The sequence below is a fragment of the Lolium rigidum genome, chromosome 4, assembly GCF_022539505.1.
Source record: "Lolium rigidum isolate FL_2022 chromosome 4, APGP_CSIRO_Lrig_0.1, whole genome shotgun sequence".
Taxonomy (NCBI): Eukaryota; Viridiplantae; Streptophyta; class Magnoliopsida; order Poales; family Poaceae; genus Lolium; species Lolium rigidum.
In genome coordinates this window covers 226,089,039-226,102,265 of record NC_061511.1, presented here as the reverse complement: position 1 = coordinate 226,102,265, position 13,227 = coordinate 226,089,039, and positions in this window count along the sequence as shown.

Below are 13,227 nucleotides of genomic sequence, written 5' to 3'. Positions count from 1 at the left end.
TGCACCGACTGCCGGGACAGTAGGCCTCCGGAACCCCGCCTCTCGTGAACCAGTACGGGTGAGTGATACGTCTCCGACGTATCGATAATTTCTTATGTTCTATGCCATATTATTGATGATACTTACATGTTTTATGCACACTTTATGTCATATTCGTGCATTTTCTGGAACTAACCTATTAACAAGATGCCGAAGTGCCAGTTCTCGTTTCTCGCTGTTTTTGGTTTCAGAAATCCTAGTAACGAAATATTCTCGGAATTGGACGAAACGAAGACTCGGGGGCCTATTTCGCCACGAACCTTCCGAGAAGACCGAAGAGCATACGAAGTGGGGCCACGAGGTGGCCAAACCACAAGGCGGCGCGGCCAGGGGGGCCCGCGCCGCCCTGTGGTGTGGGCCCCTCGTCAGCCCCCCGACTCTGCCCTTCCGCCTACTTAAAGCCTCCGTCGCGAAACCCCTGATGCGAAAAACCACGATACGGAAAACCTTACTGAGACGCCGCCGCCGCCGATCCCATCTCGGGGGATTCCGGAGATCTCCTCCGGCACCCTGCCGGAGAGGGGATTCATCTCCCGGAGGACTCTACACCGCCATGGTCGCCTCCGGAGTGATGAGTGAGTAGTTCACCCCTGGACTATGGGTCCATAGCAGTAGCTAGATGGTTGTCTTCTCCTCATTGTGCTTCATTGTTGGATCTTGTGAGCTGCCTAACATGATCAAGATCATCTATCCGTAATACTCTATGTTGTGTTTGTCGGGATCCGATGGATAGAGAATACCATGTTATGTTAATTATCAAGTTATTACATATGTGTTGTTTATGATCTTGCATGCTCTCCGTTACTAGTAGAGGCTCGGCCAAGTTTTTGCTTTTAACTCCAAGAGGGAGTATTTATGCTCGATAGTGGGTTCATGCCCGCATTGACACCGGGACAAGAATGAGAAAGTTCTAAGGTTGTGCTGTGTCTGTTGCCACTAGGGATAAAACATTGGCGCTATGTCCGAGGATGTAGTTGTTGATTACATTACGCACCATACTTAATGCAATTGTCTGTTGCTTTGCAACTTAATACCGGAAGGGGTTCGGACGATAACCCGAAGGTGGACTTTTTAGGCATAGATGCAGTTGGATGGCGGTCTATGTACTTTGTCGTAATGCCCAATTAAATCTCACTATACTTATCATGCCATGTATGTGCATTGTTATGCCCTCTCTATTTGTCAATTGCCCGACCGTAATTTGTTCACCCAACATGCTTTTATCTTATGGGAGAGACACCTCTAGTGAACTCGTGGACCCCGGTCCATTCTTTTAATACTGAAATACAAATCTGCTGCAATACTTGTTTTACTGTTTTCTCTGCAAACAATCATCTTCCACACAATTCGGTTAATCCTTTGTTACAGCAAGCCGGTGAGATTGACAACCTCACTGTTTCGTTGGGCCAAAGTACTTTGGTTGTGTTGTGCAGGTTCCACGTTGGCGCCGGAATCTCTGGTGTTGCGCCGCACTACATCCCGCCGCCATCAACCTTCAACGTGCTTCTTGACTCCTACTGGTTCGATTAAACCTTGGTTTCTTATCGAGGGAAACTTGCCGCTGTGCGCATCACACCTTCCTCTTGGGGTTCCCAACGGACGTGTCAACTACACGCATCAAGCAAATTTCCGGCGCCGTTGCCGGGGACCCGAAGAAAAGCTACACCACAAAGATTTCTAACTCCCACGTCAACTACACGCCGCCTAAATTTCCGGCGCCGTTGTCGGGGAGATCAAGACACGCTGCAAGGGGAGTCTCCACTTCTCAATCTCTTTACTTTGTTTTTGTCTTGCTTTATTTTATTTACTACTTTGTTTGCTGCATTATATCAAAACACAAAAAAATTAGTTGCTAGTTTTACTTTATTTACTTGTCTTGCACTCTATATCAAAAACACAAAAAAATTAGTTACTTGTTTTACTTTACTTAATATCATGCATGTTTTTATTTCACTAGTTAAGCATAATGGAAAACAACAAAAATATGAGAGATCTTTATGAACTTTATCTTGAATTAGGACATGATGTGTTTGAAGAGAGAATTAAAAAACCCATGGAACTTTATATGCATGCTAATGGGAATGTTATTACTATGGATGCTTTGAACACCATTGTTGCTAATGCTATGGAAAATTCTAAGCTTGGGGAAGCTGGCTCTGATGAGCAGGATCTTTTTAGTACCCCAAGCATTGAGGAGAAAATTTTCTCTTATGATTACAATATGCCTCCTATATATGATGATAGCCACTTTGTTGAATTTGCTCCCACTACAACTAATAAAATTGATTATGCTTACGTGGAGAGTAATAATTTTATGCATGAGACTCATGATAAGAATACTTTATGTGATAGTTACATTGTTGAGTTTGCTCATGATGCTACTGAAAATTATTATGAGAGAGGAAAATATGGTTGTAGAAATTTTCATGTTATTAAAAACCTCTCTATGTGCTGAAATTTTTGAAGCTACACTTGTTTTATCTTCCTATGCTTGTTACTTTGCTCTTCATGAACTTGTTTATTTACAAGATTCCTATGCATAGGAAGCATTTTAGACTTAAATGTGTTTTGAATTTGCCTCTTGATGCTCTCTTTTGCTCCAAATACTATTTCTTGCGAGTGCATCATTAAAACTGCTGAGCCCATCTTAATGGCTATAAAGAAAGAACTTCTTGGGAGATAACCCATGTGTTATTTTGCTACAGTACTTTGTTTTATATTTGTGTCTTGGAAGTTGTTTACTACTGTAGCAACCTCTCCTTATCTTAGTTTTGTGTTTTGTTGTGCCAAGTAAAGTCGTTGATAGAAAGGTTGATACTAGATTTGGATTACTGCGCAGTTCCAGATTTCTTTGCTGTCACGAATCTGGGTCTACCTCCCTGTAGGTAGCTCATAAAATTAAGCCAATTTACGTGCATGATCCTCAGATATGTACGCAACTTTCATTCAATTTGAGCATTTTCATTTGAGCAAGTCTGGTGGCCTAATAAAATCCATCTTTACAGACTGTTCTGTTTTGACAGATTCTGTCTTTTATTTTGCATTGCCTCTTTTGCTATGTTGGATGAATTTCTTTGATCCATTAATGTCCAGTAGCTTTATGCAATGTCCAGAAGTGTTAAGAATTATTGTGTCACCTCTGAACATGTGAATTTTTATTATGCACTAACCCTCTAATGAGTTGTTTCGAGTTTGGTGTGGAGGAAGTTTTCAAGGATCAAGAGAGGAGTATGATGCAATATGATTAAGGAGAGTGAAAGCTCTAAGCTTGGGGATGCCCCGGTGGTTCACCCCTGCATATTTTAAGAAGACTCAAGCGTCTAAGCTTGGGGATGCCCAAGGCATCCCCTTCTTCATCGACAACATTATCGAGTTCCTCCCCCGAAACTATATTTTTATTCCGTCACATCTTATGTACTTTGCTTGGAGCGTCGGTTTGTTTTTGTTTTTTGTTTTGTTTGAATAAAATGGATCCTAGCATTCACTTTATGGGAGAGAGACACACTCCGCTGTAGCATATGGACAAATATGTCCTTAGGCTCTACTCATAGTATTCATGACGAAGTTTCTTCTTCGTTAAATTGTTATATGGTTGGAATTGGAAAATACTACATGTAGTAATTCTAAAATGTCTTGGATAATTTGATACTTGGCAATTGTTGTGCTCATGTTTAAGCTCTTGCATCATATAATTTGCACCCATTAATGAAGAAATACTTAGAGCTTGCTAATTTGGTTTGCATATTTGGTTTCTCTAGAGTCTAGATAACATCTAGTATTGAGTTTTGAACAACAAGGAAGACGGTGTAGAATCTTATAATGTTTACAATATGTCTTTTATGTGAGTTTTGCTGTACCATTCATCCTTGTGTTTGTTTCAAATAACCTTGCTAGCCTAAACCTTGTACCGAGAGGGAATACTTCTCATGCATCCAAAATACTTGAGCCAACCACTATGCCATTTGTGTCCACCATACCTACCTACTACATGGTATTTATCCGCCATTCCAAAGTAAATTTCTTGAGTGCTACCTTTAAAATTCCATCATTCACCTTTGCAATATATAGCTCACGGGACAAATAGCTTAAAAACTATTGTGGTATTGAATATGTACTTATGCACTTTATCTCTTATTAAGTTGCTTGTTGTGCGATAACCATGTTTCTGGGGACGCCATCAACTATTCTTTGTTGAATATCATGTGAGTTGCTATGCATGTCCGTCTTGTCCGAAGTAAGAGAGATCTACCACCTTAATGGTTGGAGCATGCATATTGTTAGAGAAGAACATTGGGCCGCTAACTAAAGCCATGATTCATGGTGGAAGTTTCAGTTTTGGACATATATCCTCAATCTCATATGAGAATAATAATTGTTGCCACATGCTTATGCATTAAAGAGGAGTCCATTATCTGTTGTCCATGTTGTCCCGGTATGGATGTCTAAGTTGAGAATAATCAAAAGCGAGAAATCCAAAATGCGAGCTTTCTCCTTAGACCTTTGTACAGGCGGCATGGAGGTACCCCATTGTGACACTTGGTTAAAACATGTGCATTGCAAAGATCCGGTAGTCCAAGCTAATTAGGACAAGGTGCGGGCACTATTAGTATACTATGCATGAGGCTTGCAACTTGTAAGATATAATTTTCATAACTCATATGCTTTATTACTACCGTTGACAAAATTGTTTCATGTTTTCAAAATAAAAGCTCTAGCACAAATATAGCAATCGATGCTTTCCTCTTTGAAGGACCATTCTTTTTACTTTTATGTTGAGTCAGTTCACCTATCTCTCTCCACCTCAAGAAGCAAACACTTGTGTGAACTATGCATTGATTCCTACATACTTGCATATTGTACTTGTTATATTACTCTATGTTGACAATTATCCATGAGATATACATGTTACAAGTTGAAAGCAACCGCTGAAACTTAATCTTCCTTTGTGTTGCTTCAATACCTTTACTTTGATTTATTGCTTTATGAGTTAACTCTTATGCAAGACTTATTAATACTTGTCTTGAAGTACTATTCATGAAAAGTCTTTGCTTTATGATTCACTTGTTTACTCATGTCATTACCATTGTTTTGATCGCTGCATCCACTACATATGTTTACAAATAGTATGATCAAGGTTATGATGGCATATCACTTCGAAATTATCTTTGTTATCGTTTTACCTCGCTCGGGACGAGCAGAACTAAGCTTGGGGATGCTTGATACGTCTCCGACGTATCGATAATTTCTTATGTTCTATGCCATATTATTGATGATACCTACATGTTTTATGCACACTTTATGTCATATTCGTGCATTTTCTCGGAACTAACCTATTAACAAGATGCCGAAGTGCCAGTTCTCGTTTTCTGCTGTTTTTGGTTTCAGAAATCCTAGTAACGAAATATTCTCGGAATTGGACGAAACGAAGACCCATGGGCCTATTTCGCCACGAACCTTCCAGAAGACCGAAGAGCATACGAAGTGGGGCCACGAGGTGGCAAACCACAAGGCGGCGCGGCCAAGGGGGGGGCCCGCGCCGCCCTGTGGTGTGGGCCCCTCGTCGGCCCCCGACTCGCCCTTCCGCCTACTTAAAGCCTCCGTCGCGAAACCCCCGATGCAAAAAACCACGATACGGAAAACCTTACCGAGACGCCGCCGCCGCCGATCCTATCTCGGGGGATTCGGAGATCTCCTCCGGCACCCTGCCGGAGAGGGGATTCATCTCCCGGAGGACTCTACACCGCCATGGTCGCCTCCGGAGTGATGAGTGAGTAGTTCACCCCTGGACTATGGGTCCATAGCAGTAGCTAGATGGTTGTCTTCTCCTCATTGTGCTTCATTGTTGGATCTTGTGAGCTGCCTAACATGATCAAGATCATCTATCCGTAATACTCTATGTTGTGTTTGTCGGGATCCGATGGATAGAGAATACCATGTTATGTTAATTATCAAGTTATTACATATGTGTTGTTTATGATCTTGCATGCTCTCCGTTACTAGTAGAGGCTCTGGCCAAGTTTTTGCTTTTAACTCCAAGAGGGAGTATTTATGCTCGATAGTGGGTTCATGCCTGCATTGACACCTTGGACATTGACAGAAAGTTCTAAGGTTGTGCTGTGCTGTTGCCACTAGGGATAAAACATTGGCGCTATGTCCGAGGATGTAGTTGTTGATTACATTACTCACCATACTTAATGCAATTGTCTGTTGCTTTGCAACTTAATACCGGAAGGGGTTCGGACGATAACCTGAAGGTGGACTTTTTAGGCATAGATGCAGTTGGATGGCGGTCTATGTACTTTGTCGTAATGCCCAATTAAATCTCACTATACTTATCATGCCATGTATGTGCATTGTTATGCCCTCTATATTTGTCAATTGCCCGACTGTAATTTGTTCACCCAACATGCTTTTATCTTATGGGAGAGACACCTCTAGTGAACTGTGGACCCCGGTCCATTCTTTTAATACTCGAAATACAAATCTGCTCGCAATACTTGTTTTACTCGTTTTCTCTGCAAACAATCATCTTCCACACAATTCGGTTAATCCTTTGTTACGAGCAAGCCGGTGAGATTGACAACCTCACTGTTTCGTTGGGGCAAAGTACTTTGGTTGTGTTGTGCAGGTTCCACGTTGGCGCCGGAATCTCTGGTGTTGCGCCGCACTACATCCCGCCGCCATCAACCTTCAACGTGCTTCTTGACTCCTACTGGTTCGATTAAACCTTGGTTTCTTACTGAGGGAAACTTGCCACTGTGCGCATCACACCTTCCTCCTGGGGTTCCCAACGAACGTGTCAACTACACACATCAGTGAGGGGCAATCAGGTTTTTGGGGAGCGCTCCGGCGCGACTACTGGCATCACGACGTCGTCCTCGGACGACGAGTTCCTCCACACCGATAACTTCTTCCCGGACCTCAGCGACTTCTTCAACAACCTCAACATGGGCGACAACGACGCTGCTGTGAAGTATGTGATCTTGTCGTTTCTCTTTCAGTTTCTGTTAGAGTTTCTTCTTCTAGTTTCTATTGTAGATGCGGTTGGTTTGTCTTGTTTAGATGTGATCTGTTCATCTACTTTACTAGTCTGCATGATTAGTTTACTTGTTATTTTCGTAGTCATGATTTATCAATTACCTGTAAGGATTATTTCATATGGATATTTGCTTATATATTCAACAATCCAAAAACATGATTTTAGGCAAATCAATTCAAGCAGCGTTGCTGCCGCTACTCGACCTCCCCTCTTTGATGGTATGCATTACAAGAGGTGGCGCACAAAGGCAGTTCTATGGTTTACAAACCTAGGCTGTTTTAGCACTACAGATGCTAGACCTGAGGGGCCTCTCTCTGCAGAGGAGCATGAAAAGTTTGAGAAGGTCGACGCCATGTTTAAGGCGGCCTTGTTCAGCATTCTTGGGGACAACATTGTTGACCCATACATGGCTTTCGACCATGGTAAAGATGCGTGGGATGCGCTCGAGGCCAAATTTGGGGTCTCGGACGCTGGCACTGAATTGTATGTCATGGAGCAATACTATGACTACAGGATGACTGATGAGCGCTCCGTGGTTGAGCAGGCTCATGAGATTCAGTCCCTTGCCAAAGAACTCGAGCAGTTTAAGTGTACTTTACCGGACAGATTTGTGGCCGGCGGCATTATTGCCAAGCTTCCTCCCTCGTGGAGGAACTTTGCTACTTCTCTGAAACATAAGAGACAAGAGTTTTCCGTTTCGGATCTCATTGGATCGCTTCATGTGGAAGAGAAGGCGAGAGCAAAGGACACATGCGCTCGTAGTTTTGAGGGAGGTTCTAGTGCCAATGTGGTACAGAAGAACTTCCAATCTTTGCAGTACTGGGGCGGGATTCGGTGATCCTTTGCGGACACCACCTGCGGAGAAGGCTGAAGGCGAAGCTCTGGCCGCCGGATTGGACTACACAGACAGACTTGTAGCCTCCACCGATGAGTGCACCCGCTGGTAGTGGGTTCTGGGTTGGACGTGGGTGCGCCCGCTGGTAATGCATTACGCTTTTTGCAGGTCAACCGAGTCAGCGCCTTCGTTTTCTCCGAAAAATTGTGCCCCTAAGGGCATGAGCAATGGGGGCATATACTTGTGGTTGCTCCATGACTTCATCTACTCTGAAATGTCAGTCCGAACCTAATTTCACATCGGTGCATGCATAGCCTCAATCTGACCAGTTTTCCCTCTCTCTTCACTTTCTTATCTACTTTGCCCAGTCTTTTGCATGTGATGCACTCTCTCTACACTTTTTCCCTACCTCTCCTTCCTTTTCCATCTCTCTCCTCTCCTTTTCTACCGGAGAGGCAGCCTCCTCTGCAAGCGACACTGACAACTGCGAAGCAGCTACCGAACCTCCGGGCCTGACATTCGAGCCTAGCTATTCTGACGAGGCAGCATGTTGGAGCTAGGCGTTGGCCATGCCCTAAACTTTGTGCTGGTCAGGGGCAAAACTTCCCAAGTCAGGGGCGCCGCGTCTCCTTCTGGCACGACTTCTGGCCCCCCGGCGGCGCTCTCGCTGTGTCCCACCATGCCCTCTTCACTCATTGCACCAAGCCAGACGCGACGGTGGCGCAAGTTCTGATGGCCGGCATCGATTCCCACCTTGCCCCTCGCCTGTCCACTGCTGGGGCGCGCGAGCTGGCGCTGCGCCGCTGTTCTGCTACGGGACGTGCCGGACGAGCGCACCCTGCTACGCTGCGCTGGGCCACGCAACTCTGTTCGCACCGTCGAGCTCTACCGGCTGCACTGCTTTGGCGGTGTGCTCTCCGCCCATGCAAGCTTCGTCTGGGGAGGGGGGGGGGGGCTGGGCTCCCTCTCGGGTCCAACTCTTTGCCTGATTACTTCTTCAATCGAGGATTCAGACAAGGGACAACCTCCTGCGCAAAACCATCGTCGATGTCGCTGGCGCCGCCTGCCCCCTGTGCGATGCCACTCTGGAGACGGCGAGCCACCTACTGCTCCACTGCCCTCCGGCGGCTGGTTTCTGGCGGTCCATTGGCTAGGCCATTCCTGCTGCTGCCTACATCGCCTACCTACCTCTCCTCCAGGCCCCAAGCAGGGTTGCGAGCGACGCCACCTCCACCTTCCTTCTTCTTGGCTGCTGGCATCTTTGGAAGCAGCGTACTGCGAAAGTGTTTCGCGGCGAGGACGCTTCCCTCCCTCGGCTTCTGAAAGCCTGCCGAGACGACGCCGTTCTCTGGCGTGCGAGACTCCCTCCCAGGCTCCAGGGGAATGTTGATGCATGGCTTGCATGTCTCCATGCAACTGCTACGTGATCGTTTGTAATTTATCCCCCCGCCCTGCTCTCTGTCTCCTTGCTGTAAACATCTGGGGCCTGCCCTTTTTTTCAATATAAATTCAGGTGGGGATCCTCTCCCCCCGGTGAAAATTTGAAAAAAAAATATTCATATGACCACAGCATTTTTGTACCACGAATATATATTGTTCATAATCCTCCACCTCTAGAGTCTAGACTGCTTGGAGATGCTTTTGGCTCTAAAATGCCTACACTTCATCTGAGTAATTTGATTTGGGCATCTTATAGTATCTCTAGCGATCTCGTAATTCTTGTCGCCATAAAAATTGTTTCTGCAAAACTACCCGCACAATACCCTCGGACAACTTAAGGGTTTTAGCCAATATTTATGATTGTGGATAGAGCAACGTAGATTTCACAACAATATAATTGAATCAGAAATATTAATATTTAAGCATCACATAATGCAATAATAATCCAATTTACAATGATAGTTCAAATATCAAAAAAAAAAAAAAATGAAACTGTGTCTTGGAGGAACTAGACACTTTTTGATATAGTAGAAGCGGGACACGGCGTGACAATTCCAAAATTCATCCCTGATAGGAATCGAACTCCGGTCGTTAGGGTGCGCCAGTGCGACCCCAACCACTGGGCTAAGCCCACGTCGATAGTTCAAATATCAATACTCAAATAAATAATGAATGGTCCGGAATGTAAAGTATGGTTCAAATTACACATGAATACAAGTGTATAAATTGGGAGACTATCTTCCATATAATTGTAACTGATGCTCAGTGCCATCCTCATGCAGCTCGGTATGCGTAGCCTTGTCTTCAACCCGCTGGTATCTCTCAAGAAAAGCTTGGGTATGGTCTGGGTTCCTGCTAGGCTTGACACAGCTACCAAGATTCTTAAAGAAAAATTCTAAATCCAAACTCTCTCATCCTGATGACAGTGTTGTGTAGAATCACACATGCCATCATGATATTTGTGAGGGAATTCTTATCTCAGAAATAACCAGGACCTCAAACAATACCAAACCAAGGTTGCAACATACCAAAATCTCTCTCAATGTTTTTTCAACATGCTTCTTGACATTTGGAAAAACTGAGTGTTTTGTTTACCTCGAGGATTTTTTATGATTCACAAATATTCACCATGAAGAATATATGTCCTCGGCTACATAGTACCCCATCGTATATTCAAGGCCATTGAATGTGTAGTTGCAAACCTAACCATCTCCACTTGTAGGCCTAGAAAAAAAATATGAGATCACTGCAACACATTGATGTCATTGGGAGAACCTAACAAACCAACGAATCAATGCCAAATCTACAAGTCTTCAGATGCCACTACTTCCAGCACATACTAGGATCATGATGATGGCCATTGTACTATCGTGCCATGCCACACGAAAGTTCTTCCGCTTCCGATGTATGCAATTGATGCTTCAAAGCATGCCCGGTCACCGTCTTGCTTCATTCATTGCCATTACCACTTTGTTTCCTCCTCATTGGAAACTGTGAAGTATTCCAGCTCGAAAAATTGTTCACTATCTTCACAAACCTCCTCACACACTCAAGCGTATTATCTTGTCAAATGTTAAGGTACTCCTCGGTGTAATTTGCGGAAATACTATATATGGTCTCCTGCATAGCTGTCGATGTACTTTGATATAGACTAAATCCAATGAGTCCGTCATCATTCCTCTGGTGAGAGAAAAAAACTGAATTGTCCTAGCAAGCTCCTACGATATGCAAAAATAGATCTCTCCGCATTCGATAACGTCTGCAAAAGATATGAGCTGCTTAGGTGCTAATATCGGTGAAATAATACTTCATACCAAGAGTTTTTTTTATGAGGAATTGAAAGAGGACTAAGTCCTCTCCGCTTTCTTTAATTTCTAATTTTCTATCCTCAAGTATGTTTATGGGGAGAATCAAAATTAGATTCTCTACAACATCTTCGTGAATCAATTTGTATATGCCTGAATCATCGACGACGAGAGAATCATGCATGCCAACCCAAATTAGTGGCAGCAACGGTTGCTACCTCGACGGAGTGGCTGAATCGGAGAGAGAGACGACAAGGGGAGCTCCTATTCCACGCATTAGGGCATGTACAATGGTGATGACTCAGCTGTCTGTAAGAGGTAGTTATAGGTGATTTTGGTGATGTGGAGAAAAGAGAATGAGGAGAGAGAAGGAGGCTGTCTGTAAAGTTACAGACAGTCTGTAGCCTTCTTACAGACAGCTTGCAGACATCATTTTTGCTGTTGTATGAAGGGTGTCTGTAATTTATACTCACATATAGCTATGACTAAAAATAGATAACTTACTATTGTATACACTGTCTGTATCATTGTCTATAGATGACATGGAGTAGTATTACAGACAACATCCGTCTAAACCAATGTACATGCCCTTAAGCGGCGCGAGCTGGTATCCCCGCCTAAAGGGTCCGTTTTACTGGGCCGGCCCAAAAAACACTCGGGTTTCCTTTATTCTTAGTCGGAACCAACAACGCTCCAAAACAGATGGATCGATTAGCTGGTATAATACCTAGTATGTACGGTACAAGCATGTTAGTTTTAGGAAACGACGTTAGTTGAAGGAAAGTCCAACAACCATGCCTAGCCTTCCTTACGTTCCATTCCGCTCGTAGGGTATGTGCACGTTGATATACACTACAACATTAATTTCATTTTTGTACCACAATATTAGAACCCGTACATATTTTTACTTTCTTTTTTCTTTTTTCTATATTTTTATTTTTAATAGATCTGAACAAGTTACTAAGTTTACATTTATTTAAAGAACTCTTAATTCATTACTTTGAAAAACCAAACACTCAAATACTTTTTTGAACAAACACATGGATATTTTTCGAATCAGCGAAACATTCTACCTCATTTCAAATGATGTTTGCACAAATATTTTAAAATTCGAAAAATGTTCAAACCTTAAAATTGTTCAAACTTTTTGATTGAAAAAATGTTCAAATTTTAAAATTGTTTGAATAAAAAATGTTCAAATTAGAAAATTTCTCATATTTATAAAATGTTAAAAAATAAAAACGTTCATATTTAAAAATGTTCAAAAAAATGTTCATATTTTCAAAATGTTTAAATTCAAAAAATGTTCAAAAATAAAAATGACAGATTTTTATGAAAATAAATAAGAAAACGGAAAAAAGTTCTATACTTTTTAACCCATGAACATTTTTCAAAACGGCGAATACTATTCGAACCCAGTGAACATTTTCTTTAAACTGGTCGGTATAGTTTGAACTCATGAACTTTTTTTTTATTCAGCGAACAAACTTATTTAGACTTTGACTTTTTTTTCATAATATAAATATATCCAAATAATGATTTTTTAATTAATAACAAAATATAGAAATGAAAAGGAAAAAAGGGGAAGAGAGCAGAGAGAAGAGAAGAAAATAATACATGAAAATAGGAAAACAGAAAATAAAATAGAACAGAAAAATAACGAGAAAATTTTCAATTTTAAAATGTTTAAATTAAAAAATGTTCAAACTAGAAAGATGTTCTCATTTAGAAAAGATTTAAATTAATTTTTTTTTTAGAAAGTGTTCAAAATTTGAAAGTTGTTCAGTTACTAAAAACATTCAAATTTTAAAAATGTTCAAATTTGAAATTTATTCGAATTTTAAAAATTCTTCAGATTTTCAAGTTGCTTATCTCTACTACTTATAAAGGCACGAAGTGCCGTTGGAAAAATACATCTCAGCCATCCGTGCATATTAATCTAACAATCCAGATTTGTTCCATCTCCCCACCCCGTGAGATCAAATCTCCCACCCGTATCTCTAAAATTCAGCCACAAATTAAGGGGAAAAATAACTTCCGCATATCTCCTACCTCAAACAGCCTCAAAC